This window comes from Heptranchias perlo, unplaced genomic scaffold (assembly GCF_035084215.1).
Source record: "Heptranchias perlo isolate sHepPer1 unplaced genomic scaffold, sHepPer1.hap1 HAP1_SCAFFOLD_59, whole genome shotgun sequence".
NCBI lineage: Eukaryota > Metazoa > Chordata > Chondrichthyes > Hexanchiformes > Hexanchidae > Heptranchias > Heptranchias perlo.
In genome coordinates this window covers 2602999-2622076 of record NW_027139612.1, presented here as the reverse complement: position 1 = coordinate 2622076, position 19078 = coordinate 2602999, and the positions used below count along the sequence as shown (strand labels likewise).

Genomic DNA, 19078 nt, shown 5'->3' with positions numbered 1-19078 from the left:
CTCCTCGGGCTGTGTGGACCATTATTTTTGATTCAGGTCGCCGTTCTTCGAACGCTCCCGTTATCTGTCACGAGAATGACGGTTGGACGGGACTGGAAATGCTAAGGAACATTGTAGCAGAGGCCGGCAGGAATATTTCGAGTTCTTGAGCTTCAGAGGAGGGCAAGGTGAGGCACAGAGAGCATTGAGTCTCATTTCACTATAGACGGACGCAGGCCCTGCCCCAGGTGAGGGTTTGTGTTTAAAGATCACTTCACTTAAAACACCTTGACGATCTCGGTTTCCAGACGGACATGACGGGCAGGAAAAGACCAGTTGGTTCATCAATCCTGCCCCACATGACCGGAGCATCGTGACTGGACACTTCCTACACACACCACCCGCCCCACCCACCGGAAACATGGAATCTCCTGGGAGCGGTTAGAAGCCAGAAAAACAATTAAAGGTCAATGAAGAAGGGAATTTCTGGGAAATTCCTCCTCGACTCCCTCAGGCGATCGAATCGAGTTCAATGGATCGCATTGACCATGCATAAGTTAACTGTAAAACCACTCACCTTCTATATGATGCGATCTCTGCCCCAGTGAAGAACCGGTCCAGATCCCTCGAGAAGGCGGAGAGAGAGTCAGCACCAACCACAGCAGCCGGTAATGCATTCCAGATGCTCAGTACTCTCTGGGAAAAGAAGAACCTCCCAACATCCAGACTATTCTTACCTCTGTGTGGTCTAAACTCCTGTCCGCTGCTCCTCCCCAATCTGTGAAACTGGAAATAATCTATTTCTTCACTCAGAGAGTGGTGAACCTGTGGAATTCTTTACCATAGAAGGCTGTGGAGGCCAATTCACTGAATATAGTTAAGAAGGAGTTAGATAGATTTGTAGACACAGATGGCTTCAAGCGGTATTGGGAGAGAGCGGGATGATGGTGTTGAGATAGAGGATCAGCCATGATCATATTGAATGGCAGAGCAGGCTCGAAGGGCCGACTCGTGCTCCTATTTTATGTTTCTCTCACTGGGCAGGCTATCCAGCCCAAGGATGGGAGCCATTTAAAAGGTGCGTGTGTGCTTGCATTGAATCGTATCGTGTACAGAGCGTTAGGATTTCCCCGCGGTCAACAAACTCTTGCCTGCCCTTATGTGGAAAGGTGAGGTGAGGAAAAGAGGATATTTTCAAAATTGGAAACATAATGCGCTTGGAGATGCCGGGGATTGAACCCGGGACCTCATACATGCAAAGCATGCGCTCTACCACTGAGCTACATCCCCATGGAAAAATAAGTGCCATTTTAGAAATAAACTAGTGGGCTTTCGGCTCCCTCGCTCCCAGACAACGCGATGCCTTATCGTTCCACATGCTCACAATGTTCAACCTCTGCTTCAGTTCACGGGGTTTCTGCTCCTCTTTACTTTAAAATTACTTTAAACTTTCCAAAAAAAGTCTGCGGAAATAGATAATACAATTGCTAATGATCAGTGACTGGGCTGAAATCCAACCATGAATCATAAAGCGAGATGGAAGAAAGACAGAGCGTCAAACAGGAACAAGAGCTGGGACTGCTCGCTCCACATTGCACCGTCACACATTCCCGTCAGTCGGCGGCTGCTATGAGCTGAGCTGCTGAGGGGACCGTGAGATGAAGTCCTGCTCCGGGACAATTTAATGCTTGTGGAACCTCAGAAGTTGGCACTCGCTGCGCTCAGAAAGCGTCATTCAAATTTCCGTGCTTAATTCTGGTGAAAAAATAAATATGGAAATACTGGGATTTGAATCCAGGACCCCATACATGCGAAACATGCACTGCACCACTGAGCTACCAAGGAAAGAAGAACTGATTGTTCTCATTTTATGAGGCCACCCATGTTGGGTGTGCCCAGTTTCAGATTATTTCCAGTTTCACAGATTGGCGAGGAGCAGGGAACAGGCGTTTAGACCACACAGAGGTAAGTGTAGTCTGGATGTTCGGCGGTTCTTCATTTCCCAGGGAGTAGTGAGTCTCTGGAATGCATTGCCAGCTGGTGTGGTGAGTGCTGACTCATTGTCCACTGGGCTTAAAATCATCTCCTTTTCTGCTCCATCCAGACAATTAAACATGGAGTATGAGGACCTGATAGAACTGTGGGTGAACGGAAGAAACCAGGCCTTGGCACTCAGAGTAATGAGAAAGGGGGAGTTGAGAAGAAAGGCTGGGAGAGGGGGAGAGAATCCTTGGGCTGTTCTGTAACCATCCTTCCTATCTCAGGGCGCATTATTGGAACGGTCCCGTTATCAGTCACTTTGCTTACGATTGGACGGGACTAGACATGCTCAGGCACTATGTAGCAGAGGAGAGCAAGAATATTTAGAGTCCCTGAGCTTCAGAGCAGGGCAAGGTGAGGCGCGGAGAGCATTGAGTCTCATTTCACTACAGACGGACGCAGGACTTGCCCCAGGTGAGGGTTTGTGTTTAAAGATCACTTCATTAAAAACACCTTGACGATCGGGGATTACAGAAGGACATGACGGGCAGGAAGAGACCAGTTGGTTCATCAATCCTGCCCCACATGACTGCAGCATCGTGACTGTACACTTCCTACACACACCACCATTTTACTGTGGGAGAACCTTCACCACACGGACTGCAGCGGTTCAAGAAGGTGGCTCACCACCACCTTCTCAAGAACCATTAGGGATGGACGATAAATGCTGGCCTTGCCAGCGACGCCCACATCCCATGAACGAAAAAGAAATGCCTCACCTATCGGAAATGTAATCTCATGGGAGCGGTAATAAACCATAAAAACAACCAATGGCCGATAAGGAGGTGAACTTCTGGATAATTCCACCCCCGACCCACTCAGGCGATCGAAACCAGTCCAGGACATGACATTGGCCATGTTTAGGTTAATTGTAAAATGACTAACCTTCCATATAATGCCATCTCTGTCCCAGTCAAGAACCGATCCAGATTCATCGAGAAGGCAAAGAGAAAGTCAGCACCCACCACACCAGCCAGCAATGCATTGCAGAGACTCAATACTCTCTGTGAAAAGACGAACCGCCGATGATCCAGACTATTCTTACCTCTGTGTAATCTAAACACCTGTCCTCTGAATTCCAACCTCTGAATCATAAAGTGAGATGGAAGAATGACAGAGCGTCAAACAGGAACAAGCGATGGGACTGCTCGCTCGACATTGCACGGTCACACATTCCGGTCAGTCGTCGGCTGCTATGAGCTGAGCTGTTGAGGGGACCATGAGATGAAGTCTTGCTCCGGGACAATTTAATGCTTGTGGAGCCTCAGAAGGTTCATCTTGCCGTGGGCGACGGCTGGGAGAGGTCAGAGACTCCTTGGTATAAGATTAGGCATTTTAACATATAAAGCGTACATTTCGATTCAGTGTTTTCAACATATAAACCATAGAAACCATTCACATTTACATTAGGCATCTTAATGCATAAACAGCGCCCGGTTATAAACATAAGATCGCTGGGAATCGTAGGACAGTCGCTGAGGATCATGAAATGGCCGAGTTAAAACTTACCCAGAATACAGAAGGTCAGACTGAGCGAGGTGATGCTGGAAGCTGCTTACATTGCAGGGTTCAAGCATTTTGCAGAAGATAATAGGCGACGTTGAGAATGTTTTGAGAATAAATAGAGAATGTGTTGACAATATGTAGATCTTGGTCATGTCGATATATAGAGGTCTTGGATCCGCACATACCATGAGCAGTTCTGAAAGGGGGTCAAGGAATGTGAATATCAAATAAAGATAAAGGAGAGTTTGCATGAAATGAGCGTTATAAAGAATTTTAGTATTACACTTGAATTTATAGAAGCACAGGACCGTGTGAGAGAGAGTGAGAGAGAGAGATGGATAAGCAGCCACCCGAGGGTTACAGCTTCTATCCAAATCAAGACTGACGGTTAGTATCGTGTCCTTTGTAATACTGTGGCCTGAAACATTGTGTGTGTTGCTACTTGCTTACATTCAATAAAGGATTAATGGCAACCTATTGGTTTTGAGTCTGAATCGATCTTACAAACTGGCGACTGCGGCGTTAGACCTTGAGATGCGATAATGTGGATTGAGTGAAACTAAATGCCTTGGACGGACAATATGCTAAACCCAGACTGTTAAGGTAGGAAAACCTATTTGGCGGGAGCATGAGTTTTCCCTCCAATACTAACAGTAACCATGGGGACAATCAGGGGAGCTTTTTGAAAAGAATCTGAGAGCCGTGGTGGGTAGAGAAGTCTGCTAAGAATTGTTCAGGTTTGGGTGAGACACAGACTGTGAGCTTGAGACTTTGAATCAGTACAGAATGGGGTTAAGCAGCGTACATCAGAAATTGATAATTGGTTCCGGAGAAAAATGATAAATTAATTTATGATTGGATAAAGGAGAGAGGAGAAGATCATGTCCCTTTTCTACTTACAAGCTACAAAAGTCCTTTTGTTTGCAGCGCACTCAATATTTTGGTGCCACTGGCTGTGGCGACACCCTCTTTCTCAGCCTGCAGTGTAAGAATGTTACAAAGATTTTTTTTAGCTGTGAAGGCTAACTTTTTCTTCAGTTATATTCAGTACTTTTTACTCTCAATTGCAAAGTGCCTGAAGAAAGGTGAAGTAATTTATTGTGTTTTTGTAAACACGTGCTGGTTCAATAATTTCATCTGTTCCAAATTGTGTTAAGGTTCAGATATTGCTGAATTAAATTGGAGTTATTGAGCCAAACTAATCTATTAAATTGTGAAAACCAGACTTTATTGTGGCTACGGTGAAATTCTGATTATTGTAAATTCTGTGAGAGTCCTTAGTTTCAGACATGAGATTATCACATTAAACGAAATTAGCATTTTTGAATCTCTCACAAATGCCAAGGACTTAAAGATTTGAGGTGGATACGGAGTTAATGTTGAGTATAATTAATAGGCACAAGGGCAGGTACAACCTACTGTTTAAAAAAAAACATGAATGAAGTTAAATGCCGTTTTCCCTGACAGGAATGCTTTAAAGTTAATAGTGATGTTATTAATGATTTCTGCTTGTTTTAACAGATGTTCAATTCCTAAAGAAACAAAAGTTTGGTAAAAAAAAAAATCTGTGCCTTCATGGCTCATGTTTTGAAAATTGGAAGTCGAAAAGAAACTGAAATTTATTTTCCAGGATTTAATTGTATTGGGATCTGTTTGCAAGTTATTATTGCTTCACAGCACAAAGAATTTGGGGGAGGAGAAATATAATGGAGTTTGGTACTTTTTCATTCAGAAACATTTTAAAAGTTGACGTGAATGCTGCGTGACGCCAGCTGCGTGAGTCTGACGATAACTGTGTCAACCTTCTTTGCACTGCATAGAAGTTCACCCCTTCCTCGGGCAGTTGATATTGATGTTTTTCAAGTATAACATTAAGTTTGCCTAAATATTCACTAAGCGACAACTTTCATGTTGCTGAAGGGAACATTATTAAGTTTTTAAGTTTCTTAATTTGAGTGGATAGTTCCCCACGTTGATGGAAGGAAGTCAGGAATTTACAAATGCATGTTATGCAATTAACCCCTTGGGCTCTCAAGAATAGCCACTGTGGATTTTCTGTTTCTTTTTCTTTTAAAACAGGTGACCATGGTTTTCGGAACCGAATGAGTGTTGATGATACAGGATTACTGAGAGTAGTTCTTTGACATAAAAGGGGATTCACAGAGTTGTGGAGCAAACTTTGCTGGAAAAAGCATAGGTGCAGGAGTAGGTCCAGGAGTGTTAAGAATTTAAGACCTTGTCCGCAGACAGCGGCAGATATCGAATGTCACAGCGTTGTGACGATTTGTTGCAAGACTTTGCCTCTCAAAGGCTCGGCTTTAACCCATTCAGAGCAGGGTTTTTCCTCATGTCGCCTTTGGTTCTTTTGACAGTCACCTTAAATTTGTGTCCTTCGATTCTCGACCCTTCTGCCAATGGAAACAGTTTCTCTCTATCTACTCTGTCCACATCCCTCATGATTTTGAATACCGCTATCAAATCTCCTCTCAGTCCTCTCTGCTCTAAGGAGACCAATCCCAGCTTCTCCAGTCTATCCACGTAACTAAAGTCCCTCATTGCTGGAACCATTCTAGTAAATCTTTCCTGCACCCTCTTTGAGGCCTTCACCTTCGCCCTAAAGTGTGGTGCCCAGAATTGGACCCAATACTCCAGTTGTGGCTGAACCAGTGTTTTATAAAGTTTGAACATAACTTCCTTGCTTTTGTATTATATGCCTCTATTTATAAAGCTCAGGATCCCGTTTGCTTTTTGAACCGCTTTCTCAACCTGTCCTGCCATCTTCAAAGATTTGTGCCCTTTAGTTTATATTACCTCTCTTCGTTCTTCCTAACAAAATGTGTCACTTCGCACTTCTCTGCATTAAATTTCATCTGCCAGCTGTCCTCCCATTCCACCAGCCTGAATATGTCCTCTTAAAGTCTATCACTATCCTACTCATTGTTCAGCACACTTCCAAGTTTTGTGTCATCTGCAAATTTTGAAATTGTGCCCCGTACAACCAAGTCCAAGTCATTAATATATATCAAGAAAAGCAGTCCTCCCAGTACCGACCCAAGTGGAACACCATTGTATACCTTCCACTGAAAAACAACCGTTCACCACTACTCTCTGTTTCCTGCCACTTGGCCAATTTCATATCGATGCCACCACTGCCTCTTTTATTCCATGGGCTTCAATTTTGCTGCTAAGCCCATTATGTGGCACTTTATCAAGCGCCTTTTGGAAGTCCATGTACACAACATCAACAGCATTGCCCTGATCGATCCTCTCTGTTACTTCGTCAAAATACTCAATCAAGTTAGTTTAGCACGATTTTCCTGTCAGAAATCCGTGCTGGCTTTCCTTTATTAATCCAATTGACTATTAATTTTGTCCCGGAGTTTCATTTCTAAAAGTTTCCCCACCATTGAGGTAAAACTGACTGGCCTCTAGTTGCTGGCTTTATCCTCACAGACTTTTTTGAACAAGGGTGTAACATTTGCAATTCTCCAGTCCTCAGGCACCACCCCCGTATCTACGGATGTTTGGAAGATTATGGCCAGTACCTCTACAATTTGCACCCTTACTTCCCTCAGCAACCTACGATGCATCCCATCAGAACCGGGTGACTTATCTACTTTAAATACAGCTGGCCTCTCTACTACCTCCTCTTTATCACTTTTTAGTCCATCCCGTATCGCAACGACCTCCTCTTTTACAATTACTTTTGTCGCATCTCCTTCCTTGTTACAGAGAGATGCAAAGGACTCATTTAGTATCTCAGCCATGCACTCTGCCTCCAGGCATAGATCTTCTTTTTGGTCCTTAATCGGCCCCACCCTTCCTCCTCCTACCGTTTATTATTTATCTGCCTATAGAAGACTTCTGGATTCCCTTTTATGTTAGCCGCCAGCCTCATACGCTCTCTTTGCCCCTCGTATTTCCTTTTTCACTTCCCCTCTGAACTTTCTACATTCAGCCTAGTTCTCACTTGTGTTATCAACCCAACATCTGGCACACGCCCCCTTTTTCTGCTTCCCCTTACTCTATCTCTTTCGTCATCCAGGGAGCACTTGCTTTGGTTGTCCTACCTTTCCCCAGTGTGGGAATGAACCTAGACTCTACCCGAACCATCTCCTCCTTAAAGGCCGCCCATTGTTCACTTACAGTTTTGCCTAAAACACTTTGATTCCAATTTACCCGGGCCATATCCGTTCTCAACCCACTGAAATTGGCCAACCTCCAGTTAAGTATTTTTACTCTAGATTGCTCCTCGTCCTTTTTTGTAACTAATCTAAAATTATGATACTATGATCACTGTTCCCTAAATGTTCCCCAATTGATACTTCATCCATTTGACCCAATATCCAGTAATGTTTTGGATAAAACGCATTAACTGCCCTGTTCTTGCATCCGTTGGAGTTCCAGGTAAGCAACTATTTCATCTGTCAATGGTGTAAATCGGTTTTAACTCTGTTGCTGTACTTTGCAATTTTCTTCTCCCACCATCTTTTACAGAGCCGCCTGTTCTGTTCTATCAGTTGATGGAATGTGTAAACTTGCTACGCTTTTAATCTTGTAGCAGCTGCATTATATCTGTGATAAACTATGTATATCCATCCCTGAGAATGTTTCTGGTTAATTCTCTGCACTAAATGTATCAGAATCAGATGCCTGGGCTAAGATGTGGTATCAGACCATCAGGAGCTGTTGACAGTTTCATGTTGTGGAAATAAACTGTCCTGGATTATATTTTCATGAATGTGTTTTCAGAGATTGATACTGAGGCAGCTCACGGTCTCAGTGTTACAAGGAGGCAGTGCAATGTCCTTTCTCCCCAAAAACATGGTTCAGTTTAACTGGGGTTTCAATGTATTTATTGGTTATCACTCTTATGAAATATTGTTTCATTGTGTGTATATCTACCACAGCTTCAGATGTCTGGCTAATGACCTGAGTTTGCTGGTGACTCTTTCACATAGTATCACAGTATCATAGTAAATACAGCTCAGGAGGAAGCCATTCGGCCCATCGAGCCTGTGCTGGCTCTTTGAGAGAGCTTTCAAATTAGTCCAATTCCCCTGCTCTTTCCACATAGCCATGTATTTTTTTCCTTTCAAGTATTTATCTAATTCACTTTCAAAAGTTAAACTATTCAATATGCACCTACCACCCTTTAAGACAGTGCAGTCCAGATCATTACAACTTGCTGCATGAAAAATGTTTCCTCATGTCGCCTCTGGCTCTTTTGCCGATCACCTTCAATCTGTGTCCTCTTATTACCGACCTTTCTACCACTGGAAGCAGTTTCTCCTTATTTACTCAATCAAAACCATTCATGATCTTGAACACTTCTAACAAATCTCCACTCAACCTTGTCAGTTCTAAAGAGAACAATCCCAGCTTCTCCAGTCTCTCCACATAACGGGACTCCCTAATTCCTGGTACAATTCTAATAAACCTCTTCTGCAACCTTTCTAAGCCCTTGACATCCTTGCTGAGGTGCGGTGCCACTAATTGAACAAAATACTCAAGCTGAGGCCTCACCAGTGAATTTTTAAGGATTCGGATAACTTTCTTGCTTTTCTACTATTTGCCTCCAGCTGTACTATCCTGTACCTAGCTGTACTCCCCCCAGATGTACTATCCTGTATCTAGCTGTACTCCCCCCAGATGTACTATCCTGTATCTAGCTGTACTTCCCCCAGATGTACTATCCTGTATCTAGCTGTACTCCCCCCAGATGTACTATCCTGTACTTAGCCGTACTGTCTCTGCTGTATTATTCTGTACCGAGCTGTACTGCCCCTAGCTGTACTATCCTGTACCTAGCTGTACTTCCCACAGATGTACTATCCTGTACCTAGCTTTACTGCCTCCAGCTGTACTATCCTGTATGTAGCTGTACTGCCTCCAGCTGTGCTAGCCTGTGCCTAGCTGTACTTCCCCCAGCTGCACTATCCTGTATCTAGCTGTACTGCCTCCAGCTGCACTATCCTGTATCTCGCTGTACTGCCTCCAGCTGCACTATCCTGTATCTAGCTGTACTGACTCCAGCTGTACTAGCCTGTGCCTAGCTGTACTTCCCCCAGCTGTACTATCCTGTATCTTGCTATACTGCCTCCAGCTGTATTATCTTGCTTCCAGCCAAAGGAGGACCAGGTGTCACACTGTGTCAGATACCCTCCCGCACCAGGGTTCAAATCGGTTGGGGTTAGGGAACTATGTCAGTTACGTGTGTCTAGCTGGTACCTTTCTAAAACTGAGCTAAGTCCCGGTGGATGAATCTTCTTGTAAAAGCGTTTCTTCTTTATATATTGAAGCTCACTGCAAAATGCGGCAAAGGGAATAATTCTATCAGAGAACTTCACAAGTTTTCTTTTTTTATATATTCATTATCAGGGTTTTGGCGTCGCTGGCAAGGCCAGAATCTGTTGCCCCTCCCGAGTTGCCCTTGAGAAAGTGGTGGTGAGCCTTCTTCTTGAACGGCTGCAGTCCGTGTATCCCACTAAGCTGTTAGGGAGGGAGGGCCTAAGTATTGATCTCGTAATATCCTCTCTGCTGCACAACATCACCGCAGTCTTCAACTGGGTCAATTTAAAGGAGCTTCCGTTGATGCAATCATCACACAAACGTGAATGTAGTGGGAGAGCAAAATTTCAGGAGGAGGAAAGTGTAGGTCATGTGCAGTGTTCTGCAGTGCTAGAATGAAGTTAGAGACAGGGTGAAGCTGACTGTGTACAGGGTTCCTAACCCTAAACTCTAACCCTCCCTCCCAGCCTTACTCCAGTCAGATTACAGTGGCATTAATAGGATTAGGGTTTTGGTTAGGGCTAGGGCTAGGGCTAGGGTTAGGATTTGGCTCGGGATATGAAGTCAGGATTAGGGTTTGGGTGTCAGGTTTAGGGTTCGGGTTTAGCGTAAGAGTGTCAGGGTTAGGGTGTTAGAATCAATGGAAATCCCAATCCCTCTATCTCTGCAACCTCCTCCTACATCATTCAGTCCTCTGACTCTTGCCTGTTGTGCCATTCTCCCCTCGCTTCTTCCCATCATGAGACCTTTAACTGCCTCCACCCTATTCACTGGAATATTCTTCTTAATAAGCGCCAGGAACATTTTTTGGTCACTTTGTACAGGTTGATTTCTTTATCTGGGACACGATGAACAATTTCGGAGTTAAAATGCTGTGGAATGAGCTCCTCGTGAAAATTCATGGCTCCCATGAACTCACGCATCTTGGAGCAGATGTAAATGATAGTGTTTTTGGTTGCTCAGATGTTGTAGGGTCTCGAGCAGTAAGTGGAATTCACGTTTCTTGTAGACGATTTCGGATCCCAGGATGATATCGTAGTCTGTTGGAAATTGATCATGGTTTTCACCCCACGAGAGAGCAGAGACTTTTGATTGGGCGAAGGCGTTGCATCAGACCACGAGGAGTAGTTAACAGTTTCATGTTGTGGAACTAACCTGTCCTGGAATATAATTTTATGAATGTGTTTTCAGTGATTGATGGTGGACATTGTTGGCCACGTTGAGTTCTATTTGATTCAGAAGTTCCGGTTTGTCTATCAAGGTCACATCTCCACGTGCCAGAAGAATGTAAAAGAGCAATGAGGTATCTTCACTTATTGCTTCCCTCTGACACCAACCTGTAAATGGTAAATGTGGGTAAAAGGGGTTCGGGGGCAAAGCAGATGAACACAGCAAAGGCTGTTAAATATAATGATCAACTTGTGCAGTGTCACAGCACTGAAAAACCAGTGAAACAGCGGATCGGTGGCGAGTTTGATCAGTGATTACATTAGCTCAGCGGTTATTTCACTGCTTTAATAATCCAAAACTCTGCACTAAAAATCCAGCAACTTGAGTTCAGATCCAACCACGACAGTTTGAGAATTTGATTTCAGTTTAACAATGACAACATAAAAAGCTGGTATCAGTGAATGGGGCGATATTCATTTTGTGCCTCAGCGTAAAACCGGTGAGAACGAGTTTGTCGCCCGTTGAACATCCGTCCCGATTTTAACTTTTGGCTGTCGACTCGCTATCACACGTTTTGAACTGCAGTTCGAAGTCAATATCCGCCCGAAAGTGACCATGAAACTATCCGATTGTCACAAAAACACAACAGGTTCACTAATGTCCTTTAGGGAAGGAAGTCTGCCCTTTAGTCAATCTGGCCTGTGTGTGACTCCAGTCCCACACCAAAGTGGTTGATGCTTTACTGCCCTCTCGTGTGGCCTTGTAAGCCACGCCGCGGTATCAAATAAGGTTAAAGCTGCGATCTTGGCATAGAATTGGGACAGAAAAAGGCACAGCCAGCCGAGTTGGCCTTGCAAGGTCTCCTCGCTATCAACTGCGGACTGCTGTCAAAGTCGGGAGAGCTGCCTCACAAACTAGTCAAGCAACGGTCTGATATATTCAGAGAATCAGACCTGTCCTCACACTGCGGAAACCCTCCATCGTGTCGTGTGGCACTACCACCCTGCTGAGCGGGTTAGATTAATAACAAATCTAGCAGCTCAAAAGCAGGCACTCATGAGGCGCCGTGGGCCCTTAGCAGAAGCATAATGGTATATCACAACAATCTTATCACCGCAGGGCCCGACATATCACTCACTTCTCATCACCATCAAGATAGGTGACCAAATCTATTTCAATGAGGAATGTAGAAGAGCGCGCCAGCAGCGGCACTGGGTGCATCTGAAAATCAGGTGCCAACTTGGTGAAGCGACAGCAAAGGATTACCATGCATTCGAAACAGTTAGAGCACCATGCATTATAAACAGTGAGAGCACCATGCATTATAAACAGTGAGAGCACCATGCATTATAAACAGTGAGAGCACCATGCATTATAAACAGTGAGAGCACCATGCATTATAAACAGTGAGAGCACCATGCATTATAAACAGTGAGAGCACCATGCATTATAAACAGTGAGAGCACCATGCATTTTAAGCAGTGAGAGCACCATGCATTATAAACAGTGAGAGCACCATGCATTATAAACAGTCAGAGCACCATCCATTATAAACAGCGAGAGCACCGTGCATTATAAACAGTGAGAGCACCATGCATTATAAACAGTGAGAGCACCATGCATTATAAACAGTGAGAGCACCATGCACTATAAACAGTGAAAGCACCATGCATTATAAACAGTGAGAGCAGCATGCATTACTAACAGTGAGAGCACCATGATTATAAACATTGAGAGCACCATGCAATATAAACAGTGAGAGCACCGCGCATTAAAAACAGTGAGAGCACCATGCATTTTTATCAGTGAGAGCACCATACATTATAAGCAGTGAGAGCGCCATGCATTAAAACAGTGAGAGCACCGTGCATTATAAACAGTGGGAGCACCGTGCATTGTAAAAAGTGAGAGCACCGTGCGTCATAAACAGTGAGAGCACCGTGCATTATAAACAGCGAGAGCACCATGCATTATAAACAGTGAGAGCACCATGCATTATGAACAGGGAAAGAACCGTGGATCACAAAGAGTGAGAGAACCGTGGATTACAAAGAGTGAGAGCACCATGCATTACAAACTGTGAGAGTACAATGCGATGCACAGAGTTCAGCAATCCCCAAACCAAACAATCAGGTCAAAGCTCTGAAATCCGGTCATATCCAGTCGCGAATGGTGGTCGCAAATTAAGCAACTAACAGGAGAAGGATGCTCGATGAACATATTCATCCTCAACAAGAGCGCAGCCCCGTACATGGGAACGCAAGAACATCAGAAATTGGAGCAGGAATAGGCCATACGGCCCCTCGAGCCTGTTCCCTCATTCGATAAGACCATGGCTGCTCTTCGAACTCGACTCCACTTTCCCGCCCGATTCCCATATCTCTTGATTTCCTGAGTGCAAAAAAAAAGTTTGATGTGCTTGCAACAATCTGCAGCAAGAAGTGCTAAGTGGATGATCATTCTCAGCCTCTTCCTGAGGTCCCCATCGTCACAGATACCAGTCTACAGCCAATTACATTCACTCCACGTGAGAACAAAAAATGTCTGAGTTCATGGACATGGCAAAGGCTATGTGTCACGACAACATCCCGGCTGTAGTGCTGAAGACCTGTGCTCCAGAATAAGCTGTGCCCAGCATGGGTGGAGGATTGGTTATCGAACAGGAGGCAGAGAGTTGGGATAAATGGTTCATTCTCTGACTTGCAACCAGTAACCAGTGGTGTTCCACAGGGGTCGGTGCTGGGTCCCCAACTCTTTACAATCTATATTAACGATTTGGAGGAGGGGACCGAGTGCAACATATCAAAATTTGCAGATGATACAAAGATGGGAGGGAAAGTAGAGAGTGAGGAGGACAGAAAAAACCTGCAAGGGGATATAGACAGGCTGGGTGAGTGGGCGGAGATTTGGCAGATGCAATATAATATTGGAAAATGTGAGGTTATGCACTTTGGCAGGAAAAATCAGAGAGCAAGTTATTTTCTTAATGGCGAGAGACTGGAAAGTACTGCAGTACAAAGGGATCTGGGGGCCCTAGTGCAAGAAAATCAAAAAGTTGGTATGCAGGTGCAGCAGGTGATCAAGAAAGCCAACGGAATGTTGGCTTTTATTGCTCGGGGGATAGAATATAAATACAGGGAGGTATTGATGCAGTTATATAAGGTATTGGTGAGACCGCACCTGGAATACTGCATACAGTTTTGGTGTCCACACTTCAGAAAAGACATACTTGATCTCGAGGCAGTACAAAGAAGGTTCACTCGGTTAATCCCGGGGATGAGGGGGTGGACATATGAGGAGAGGTTGAGTAGATTGGGACTCTACTCATTGGAGTTCAGAAGAATGAGAGGCGATCTTATTGAAACATATAAGATTGTGAAGGGGCTTGATCGGGTGGATGCAGTAAGGATGTTCCCAAAGATGGGTGAAACTAGAACTAGGGGGCATAATCTTAGAATAATGGGCTGCACTTTCAAAACTGAGATGAGGAGAAACTTCTTCACTCAGAGGGTGGTAGGTCTGTGGAATTTGCTGCCCCAGGAAGCTGTGGAAGCTACATCATTAGATAAATTTAAAACAGAAATAGACAGTTTTCTAGAAGTAAATGGAATTAGGGGTTATGGGGAGCGGGCAGGAAATTCGACATGAAGCTGAGTTCGGATCGGTCAATGCCCTGTGGGTGGCGGAGAGGGCCCAGGGGCTGAGTGGCCGGGTCCTGCTCCTACTTCTTGTGTTCTTTAGATTTGTGGTTGGGATCAGATCAGCCATGATCTTATTGAATGGCGGAGCAGGCTCGAGGGGCCGATTGGCCTACTCCTGCTCCTATTTTTTATGTTCTTATGTTCTTATGACCTGAGCTGTTCCAGTACAACTGCAACACTGTCATCTACCCGACTAAAAAGTGGAAAATTGTCCAGGTATGTCCTGTCCACAAAAAGCGGGACAAATCCAATCCGGCCAATTACCGTGCCATCAGCCTGCTCTCAATCATCGCCAAAATGATGGTCAGTTTGAGTTCACCAGGACCACTCGGCTCCAGACCTCATTACAGCCTTGGTCCAAACATGGAAAAGAGAACTGAATTCCAGAGGTGAATTGAGAGTGACTGCCCTTGACATCAAGGCAGCATTTGTCCGAGTGTGGTATTAATGATCCCGAGTAAAACTGTCGTCAATTGGAATCAGGGGGTAAACTCTCCAGGGGCTGGAGTCATAGCTGGCGCAAAGGAATATCGTAGTGGTTGTTGGAGGCCAATCATCTCAGCCCCAGGACATCGCAGGGCAGTGAGCTGGCTCCAACTATCTTCAGCTGCTAAATTGGTGACCTTCCCTCCATGATAAGGTCACAAGTGATAACACGGTGTTTATTTCCTTCTGCAATTCCTCAGATAATGCCGCAGAATACATGGCCTCTGACCTGCGCTTGTCGCCACACCATTTATGTGGCTGTTCCATTTACGTTTCTGGTCAATGGTGACCCCCAGGATGTTGATGGTCGTGGACTCGGCGATGGTCATGCCGCTTGATGTCAAGGTGAGGTGGTTCGTGTTGGAGCTGGTCATTGCCTGGCTCTTGTTTAGCACGAATGTTACTTGCTACATAACAGCCAAGCCTGGATATTGTCCAGGTTGTGCTGCATGCGGGCACGGACTGCTTCATTATTTTATTCTAAAGGCATGCTTACTGTTTTATGGTATATAATTTGACCATCAGTTGGGTGCTGGACACGTGACTGGAGCTCACAAGGACACATAAACATGATCAAAAGCTACAGCTTCCCCGTTAAATATCTGATCAGAGTCGAGATGTTGAGGATGTTGTGCAAATATTACATTGAATATAACCAGGCCATTTCTGATAGGTATCTCGTTCTCAACTCCTCAACTCAAGGAGCATGTGTTCAAATGTTTCACTTCTTAATTTCCTGGAATTTTACGTTCACTGGATTTTCACAGATCAACAGCAGTTCAGTTGAGATCCCGCTCCCCGATGGGAGGAGGGACTTGCTCCAAAATGGCAGGTGGAGCAGCTGAGTCCAGAAAGCTGCGACCTTTTTGAGGCATCATTCTTATTACCTGAGGTAAGGGTCCTGTAGTTTGAAAGCATTCTCTTCCAAACTGATCAAAACTGGAGGTGAAGAACTGTCAACAATAAGGACCTCAAAAGAAGAACAGACTGCAGCGTTCACAAACCGTGCATATTACTGGGGGTTTAATCACCCCAATGACCAGTCACTGTCATTGTCCTTCTCACGATATATCCGCCCTGCTCCATTACATTTCATCGCTCTCCCTCACACATGCAAAGAGCTATCGCTTGGAACTTTTAACTTACCCAGCAGGATGGCAAGAATCCCCACGATCCCAGTGTCCGACCCCAATTCAAACAGGTTCTTCCCAGAAAAACTGATATTCTCTTTCTCAAAGAACCGGCAGAGAACGAGGCCCTGAAACAAAATATGGCATTAACGTTAGAATTCGTTCACCTGCAACTTTCTGAATCCAAGTTCACGCTCCAAGGGAAGTTGCAAGGGAGGGTGCAAGGGATGGAGCAAGGGAAAGTCCAAGGGAGGATGCAAGGAAGGGTGCAAGGGTCGGAGCAAGGGAGGGTGCAAGGATAGGTGCAAGGGAAGGTGCAAGGTAGGGAGCGAGGGAGGGTGCAAGGGAGGGATCAAGCTTGGATGCAAGGGTGGGAGCATGGGAGGGTGCAGAGATCAGTGCAAGGGATGGTGCAAGGTAGGGAACAAGGGAGGGTGCAAGGGAGGGATCAAGCTTGGATGCAAGGGTGGGAGCATGGGAGGGTGCAGAGATCAATGCAAGGGATGGTGCAAGGTAGGAACAAGGGAGGGTGCAAGGGAGGGAGCAAGCTTTGATGCAAGGGTGGGCGCATGGGAGGGTGCAGGGATAAGTGCAAAGGAAGGTGCAAGGGAGGGAGCAAGGGAGGGTGCAAGCCTGTAAGTAATTTCAAGGAAGATATAAATCTAGTTCTTGGTTCCAAGGAAGATATGAAAATCTGAACATCGTGTTGTGATGGGTATAAACCCAATATATGGTGTCAATGATGGTGTATACACCGGGAATGGTGTCAAAGATGGTGGATACACCACGCATGGTGCTAATGATTGTGTATACTCAAGGGCAATTAGGGATGGGCTATAAATACTGACCTTGTCAGTGCCGCCCACATCCCATGAACAAATAAAAAAAACCTCGCGCACGGTGCTAACAATGGTGTATATACCGCAGTAGGATATCAAGGATGGTGGATACCCAGTGTAGGGTATCAAGGATGGTGGATACCCAGTGTAGGATATCAAGGATGGTGGATACCCAGTGTAGGGGATCAAGGATGATGGATACCCATTGTAGGGGATCAAGGATGGTGGATACCCACTGTATGATATCAAGGATGGTGGATACCCAGTGTAGGATATCAAGGATGGAGGATACCCAGTGTAGGGGATCAAGGATGGTGAATACCCAGTGTAGTGGATAAAGAATGGTGGATACCCAGTGTAGGGTGTCAATGAGGGTATAAACATAATACATGGTGCCGGTGGAGTATTAACCCCATATTGATTCCAATGAGGATACATCAATCAGTACTTTGTGCCAGCTGGGGTATAAACCGAGTACATGGTAATAAGGATGGCATGAACCCAGGGTATGGTGACTTGGAGAGTATAAACCCAAGACATGATACAAGGAGTTAATAAACCCATTACATTGTGTCAGGGAGGAGGCAAACCCGGTAAATGTGGCCTGGAGCGTAAGAACAATTTTTGGTGCCATGTATGGTATGAAGACAGAACATGGTGCCATGGATGGTATGGAGACAGAACATGGATCCATGGATTGTATGGAGACAGAACATGGTGCCATGGATGGTATGAATACAGAACATGGATCCATGGATTGTATGGAGACAGAACATGGTGCCATGGATGGTATGGAGACAGAACATGGATCCATGGATTGTATGGAGACAGAACATGGTGCCATGGATGGTATGGAGACAGAACATGGATCCATGGATGGTATGGAGACAGAACATGGTGCCATGGATGGTATGGAGACAGAACATGGTGCCATGGATGGTATGGAGACAGAACATGGATCCATGGATTGTATGGAGACAGAACATGGTGCCATGGATGGTATGAATACAGAACATGGATCCATGGATGGTATGGAGACAGAACATGGTGCCATGGATGGTATGGAGACAGAACATGGATCCATGGATTGTATGGAGACAGAACATGGTGCCATGGATGGTATGAATACAGAACATGGATCCATGGATGGTATGGAGACAGAACATGGATCCATGGATGGTATGGAGACAGAACATGGTGCCATGGATGGTATGGAGACAGAACATGGATCCATGGATTGTATGAATACAGAACATGGATCCATGGATTGCATGGAGACAGAACATGGTGCCATGGATGGTATGAATACAGAACATGGTGCCATGGATGGTATGGAGACAGAACATTGTGCCATGGATGGTATATATTAGGTGTAGAGTAGTTATGGAAAGAGACAGGGATCAATCAAAGGTGAAGGTGCTGAGGGGTAATTTCAGTGAGTTGAAAAGGGATCCGGCCCAGGTTGACTGCAAACAAAGACTGGCTGTAAAAACAGTAAATAAGCAACGGGAGGCCTTCAAGGAGAAGCTAGTTCGGGCACAAACTAAACACATTCCAATGAGAGGGATAGGAAGGGCATCCAAAGCTGGAGCTCACTGGATAACTAAAAATATAGAGATTAAAATGAAACAGAGAAAGGAGGTTTATGACCAATGTTAGGACCATAACACATTAGAAAATGAAGCAGAATACACGAAGGGCAGAGGAGAAGTGAAAAAGGAAATAATAGGGGCGAAGAGAGTGTACTAGAAAATAATGGCAGATAACATAAAAGAGAACAGTAAAGTCTTTTCTAAACAGACAAATAGCAAAAGGATAGTCAAAGGAAGGATGGGGCCAATTAGCGACAAAAGAACGAACCGATTGTGGAGTCATGGCTGGGGTACTAAATGAATACTTTGCATCTATATTCACAAAAGAAGAGGATGCTGTCAAT

The 19078-nt window shown here is 44.9% G+C and overlaps 1 protein-coding gene and 1 non-coding gene across 2 annotated transcripts in view; both read right to left on the bottom strand.

Annotated features, from left to right (window-relative positions):
* Positions 1-19078, bottom strand: part of LOC137316335 (NACHT, LRR and PYD domains-containing protein 3-like) — a 302370-nt gene that overhangs the window by 253447 nt on the left and 29845 nt on the right. The window lies entirely within an intron of this gene.
* Positions 1198-1269, bottom strand: trnaa-ugc (transfer RNA alanine (anticodon UGC)). Its single transcript has one exon. It is a non-coding gene; the product is annotated as a tRNA-Ala (tRNA).